At 46.6% G+C, this 6,000-nt stretch overlaps 1 protein-coding gene across 2 annotated transcripts in view; it reads right to left on the reverse strand.

Annotated features, from left to right (window-relative positions):
- Window positions 1-5,737, reverse strand: part of ndrg3a (ndrg family member 3a) — a 28,486-nt gene extending 22,749 nt beyond the window's left edge. Inside the window, exon 1 of one of the 2 annotated variants that reach the window (XM_028997904.1) lies at window positions 5,714-5,737. The gene's annotated coding sequence lies outside the window, so the exon portion shown is untranslated. Of the gene's footprint in view, window positions 1-5,542; window positions 5,561-5,713 lie in introns of those variants that run through there. The other variant, XM_028997906.1, reaches the window with a different exon arrangement.
- Between the last annotated feature and the right edge of the window lie 263 nt (window positions 5,738-6,000).

Here is a 6,000-nt window from a genome sequence, read left to right on the forward strand (position 1 = left end):
AATAATCAAGCAAACATTTATGAATATTCAGGGATTTTATAGCAACTTTCTGGTGATCCTGCATGTCTGTATAATGCCACTACATTTACATTTACAGCATTTATCGGACGCCCTTATCCAGATCGACTTACAATCAGTAGTTACAGGGACAGTCCCCCCCCTGGAGACACTCGGGGTTAAGTGTCTTGCTTGTAGTGGTTTTACAACCACTATGTAGAAGCACTGTGGGTCTTGTTTTAACTTGTATATGGTGAGATGGCGCTGATGTAAACACAGCGGTTTGAACACTGGAGGAAAATTCACTCCTTGCTCATTTGGAATTCTCCTCCTTCTGAAAGAATTTCAACACAGGAGCAAATTCAGTTCAGCCGAATTGCTGTTGTTTTTCATTTGAAAGACGGGATTGATTGAGCAACCTCACACACACACACAAAGCAGTATTCTACGTTACCATGGTAATACAATGCCTGCATTTGTAATGCAGTACCCAGGCAATGAGGGCAGCGCCTTAAGTCCATTCCATCCTTTATTGCAACGTCTGGGTGTTCAAGTCTCGAAATGCAGGTCTAAGCGTCCATGTTTAACAGGGTGCTGCTGTAGTGCTGCTGAATAAGGCCACGGAGTGAACACGCTCCCAAGATCAGCGGACGCAACCTCCACACACACTCCGCCCGTTCATCCAATCAGGCCTAAGTGCTGTGCTGCTAGTGTACTTCTGCGCACTCAGTGAAACGGAGGTGGGAAACAGGCGATTCTCCAGAGTGCCAGATCCTTCATTTTCTTAAGATGCAATTAAATGCCGTGGTTGGAAGTGCCTTGTTTGTTCGTGTCAGAAACTGGGTTCCCCTGACAGAATAAGAATGAAGACCCCACTCTGTTGACAATACCCAACACGTGTTGGTTGGTTTGTTTTTTTGTGTATGAGTGTGCCATTCTCAGGGAAAGGGCAGGCAACCTTTCAAAGGCTTTCATTTCAATAATGATCTGACAGCATCCAGACACTGCAAATGACAGTGAAAAAAAAACCTTGATTATAGAGCTGGGGTATAATCCAATACTTGTTGATATTGACATTTCATTAATTCTGTTAATGTCAGATTCTAAAAACGTGTTCTTTTGCTATCGCTCATTCTACAACTTGGCTTGTTCTAGAGCAATTGCAAGCAATATTGCATATAAAGAAAAAAAGAAACAACTCCAATCTAACATTGAGTGTCCTGAGATATCTGTCTTGCTGCAGTTGAGTTTTAATGGAGCCATTCAAGATAAAATAAGATAAATATATATACATACATACATACACACACACACACACAAGTAAGTATTGTACATTAGTACAAGTGTTGTACATTAAAGATTTTTTTTAACTAAAACTTGTACAAAATTGAGAGCTCTAAGTAACCACTGCGTACAGGAACATCACTTCTTGTAGCTGCTCACAATTTGGTCAGTCAGTCAGATCCTTACTACCGCTCATTTTCCACACACAACCCATGACAGATGCCACTGTAATATATTTTATTGATACAGTGTGCAGCATTTGCAGTTTACTATCTACCTAATAATCGAGACATAAAAGCGATTTAAAACCTGTACGGAAGAGGGAAATACCATCTTGCGCCACAGAGCATGTGACTGCAAGTCGTAAATATACTCGCATTAACTTTGCAGCACCGAAGGACAATCTGAAGTCTGGATGGTTCTGGAATTGTTCCACCCTCCTGAATCAACAAGCCCGACACCTGTGCTGCTGGCTGAGAAAATGTCCACTGTGCTCCCCTGCTCTCAAGGACACGATGGAACAGTCCTGATGAAGAATTATTCGGCAAAGGTCACACTCATTCACACACAGGCTTTCGAGAAATCTTTACGACCGACAACATGACGATCAGTGTAAAGTCTCTGGCAAGGTCCTGGACAAATAATAGTTCATGCATTCTAACAGAGCAGCGTCTTTCTCAAATCGCTAACTGTCCCCTATTGACGAGCACATTGCTGCACGCCGTCGTCATGGCAGATGGAACTAAGTGGTGTAAAGTCTGGATGCACTTCAGTAAATGTCATGAAAATGCAGTTAAATGCACCCCCTGCATAGAGGTTCTTCATCTGCAGCCTCATTAAGCCCTTACACATGAAAAAGCATCGGCTGCTCACTGTATTTTTTTTTATGATGTCATAACATTGCACCCCACCCCCAAGCTAAAAAAGCTCACTATACTGCCTCTCATGTGTCAAAAACGTCATCAAAATGCTCTAATCGTAGACAACGTCTATTCAAGCAGCAGCTACAGGTTCCACGGTCCCTATTATGATTTTTTCATATCGGTCTCAGTTGTCCGCTAATACTGAATCTGAAGACTCTTTCCGAAATGCAGCCGTGTTGCAGAATTACAGCCACTTTGATCCAGTCACACAATATTTCCCCAGGACGTGCCGTTTCGGTGTCTGTAGCTTTAAATGCTAATGAGGAGGAGCGAGAGTGGCCTATAGATGTTGAGGGTGGGGCATTTGTGCAGCCAGGAAGTCATGTCGGCATTTTTCCAGAAAAAAAATGTAATTAACCCACTGGTTCTTCAGAGTCTCGCGTGACGGAACTAAAGAAATAAATAAAAAAAAACACATTTGTGATCATTTTCACATCCAATCACCAAGCAACTGCAATGCTTTGCACGTTTGGAAGCCATGACAGAATTTGGACTTCTTTTTTATGGGAGGGGTGGGAAATTTTCTGGGTGAACAAAGCATGAGAAAGGGGAGGTAACCTTTCCCTTTATGACATCATAAGGGGGCAAATTCCAGATCCGACCATCTGAGCTGATGCTCTCTGAACGGAGAGAGCACGCTTACCGCCATTTGTTTACCACTGCAGGACCATAGACAGGCTAGGGGAACTCGTATTAATGTTCAATAATCTCTATGAAATTTTCACAATACGGTACCTTTAAGGAAATAATCCACTTTCACTACTTTGTACTTACCAGAAAGCAACACAGTTTAAGTTCATGTGTACGTGTGTTTCCGTGTTCGTAGGAATGAAACCTGCACCACGGAGACACAACCTCAGACTGTAACAGGCATCTGCACACAAAAGCCGGGGCTCCACATTAGGGACGTGTGACAGACGGCTGAGGTGACTCTCACTCGGCTGGATTATGCCCAGACCGGCAGGTTTGTTGAGAGACAGCAGTGATTGACTGACGGAGCGGACAGGAGCGTCGCTTAATTAAACTCCTCGTTTCCGACAGTGAACCCTCTCCGAAACCCTGTCCCCTCCGAAAAGAGTCTGCTTTGCGTCTGGTTGTATTCGTGCGTTTATATTTGTAAGTAATCGAGACCTCTGCTCAGGAGGACTCAGGGAGTCGGTGGTAAGCATAATCACGTGGTCCACCAGGATCCAAGGCAGAGTAGTAAACAGTCTGCAACACTCACGTGAACCAAAATAAGCGCTGCTGTAAGGGCTTCTCAAGGGACGAATGCCGTGGACGATTCGCTTAAGAACAAGACACGGTTTCCCTTTACACCCCTACACTGGACCCGATCGCGCTTATGACATCAGAATAGATATTTAGTATTTATTATCTATTATCTGACTGTAATTCACAGACATGAGATGAAATTATCTACAGTTAGTGGCGGTGACGGTGTTGTACCCAGGGGAACTGACGCTATAATTAATGAACACAAGTCCCTCTGGAACAGCGCCAAGATTAATGAATTTGAATGTAATGTGTGGCGCTAACGCCGAACAAACATACTTTATACTTTTGGTTATATGTAATGGCGTCACTAGTGGGGCAGTGGTGGCCTAGCGGTTAAGGAAGCGACCCCGTAATCAGAAGGTTGCTGGTTTCGAATCCCGATCTGCCAAGTTACCACTGAGGTGCCACTGAGCAAAGCACCGTCCCCACACACTGCTCCCCGGGCGCCTGTCATGGCTGCCCACTGCTCACTCAGGGTGATGGGTTAAATGCAGAGGACAAATTTCACTGTGTGCACCGTGCTGCTGTGTATCACATGAGACAATCACTTCACTTTCACTTACTTGACACAGGCACATGGCGTGTCGCCGGAAACGTGGTCATGCTGTTAAGAGTGAAATTAAAACGGCGGTCAGATGCCATGTAGTAAGCCTGGTGGTGTCACCTGAATGTCACATTAATGCATGCTCACCATTTAATTCATGAGGCGCATTTGAAATCAAGCACTCTCCATGTTGCCAGGTTTCGTCGCTCCCCTGCCAGAGATGCCGCTGGTTATATTTTTTTAAGTGAAGTGATTGTCATTGTGAAAGGCTGCAGCACAGCACACGGTGACACAACGAAACGTGTCCCCTGCATTTAACCGTCACCCTTGGTGAGCAGTGGGCAGCCACGACAGGCGCCCGGGGAGCAGTGTGTGGAGACGGGGCTTAGTTGCACCTTGATGGATCGGGATTTGTACCGGAACCGGGGTCCACTTCCTTAACCGCTAGGCCCCCACTGCCCCATATATATGTGTGTGTGTATGTGTATGTGTGTGTGTGTATATATATATAGCAAGAGTCTAATGAATAATTGATTGGGTGGTAGTGGACTAGTAAGCAACACACTCGCCTGTGAACCAGAAGACCCAGGTTCAAATCCCACTTACTACCATTGTGTCCCTGAGCAAGACACTTAACCCTAAGTGTATCCAGGGGGGGACTGTCCCTGTAACTACTGATTGTAAGTCGCTCTGAATAAGGGTGTCTGATAAATGCTGTAAATGAATAATAATATAATAATAAAATATTGACAACATTCGCAAATTTCTACACACTTTTTCAATCTAACTGTGTAAAAATTACACAGCAGACAGTTATGCTAATGAGCAGCGTGTGCAGTATTTGGGCCAAAACAGAGCCGCCCTGGTCAGTGGGGTGCAAATCCGGGCCCTTTGTGACGTCACAGCCACACCTGGGCACGCGCCGCACCTGGCGCCAACACGCCGCGGGGGCGCGCGCGACCTTCGCCCGCACAGGTGACCGGCGACAATGTCACCCGCGCTGCCGGAAGCTGCGCGAGCGAAACGGCGACGTACCGACGCGACGACGAAATTACCCACAATTCACCTCTGTTTCACCTCTAACAGTCCCGCTCAGTTACACGCTAGTGTGGAAAATGTGGAATACGTGAGCTAATTCACGGCCTGCAAAGAAACAACAATAAAAAAAAAAAGCGTGTATATATAAATATGTATAAAACAGAAACTATTCAGACTAACTACGTTTGAATAGTACGTGTGAACTTGCGTTTAAGTTGCACTCAGCAGGCAGCAGGTCTCTGTCGTATCTGTTGAATTGTCAACAGTAAAATGTTCAAGAAAAAAAAAAGATGTTTAAAAAAAAAAAAAAAGCAGGTAAAGTGTTTCTGTTCTCTCAGAGGAAGTCGCGTTACGACACGGGGGTAAAGTACCGGCGGTGTCGGTGTATTGGAGCGCGGTCGCCGGCGAGGCGTTTAATGGCCACTACTGTACCCCGGCACTTTAACCAGAAACGATACGCGGCCAGAAAATAAAGATTTACCGCTAACTTTGCTGCGAGCCTGCGGTTTTTCGGCGGGGATGAAGCGGGTTTAGTCTGGTCGGCGCCGGAGCCTCGAACAGCCGTCACACGACCCGCTATAATAAAATCACGGAACCCGGATCGGTTCCATCAGTCCCGCATCCGCGTTCCGTGCGCGCCCGAGCTACTCACCGGTTCCGCTGGAGTAAAAAAAAAAAAAAAAAAAGAGAGATAGAGAGAGGGAGAGAGAGGACGGTCCGGTGAGGAGAAGCGTGGCGGCGGCGGCGGCGGCGGCGGAGGAGGCTTTTACGCGACTCGCACGATGTCACTCTCCCTGGGCGGAACTATCCGCGCACGGAGCCGGAGACATGACGGAGGACAGGCGGAGCAGCGGCCGCAGACAGCGCCCCCTGGCGGCGGCCGCGACGCCCGCGACGCCCGCGGGGGTAACAGTTTGGAGGTCAGGTCAACACCTCGAA

This window comes from Denticeps clupeoides, chromosome 12 (genome assembly GCF_900700375.1).
Source record: "Denticeps clupeoides chromosome 12, fDenClu1.1, whole genome shotgun sequence".
In the NCBI taxonomy this organism is placed as follows: Eukaryota; Metazoa; Chordata; class Actinopteri; order Clupeiformes; family Denticipitidae; genus Denticeps; species Denticeps clupeoides.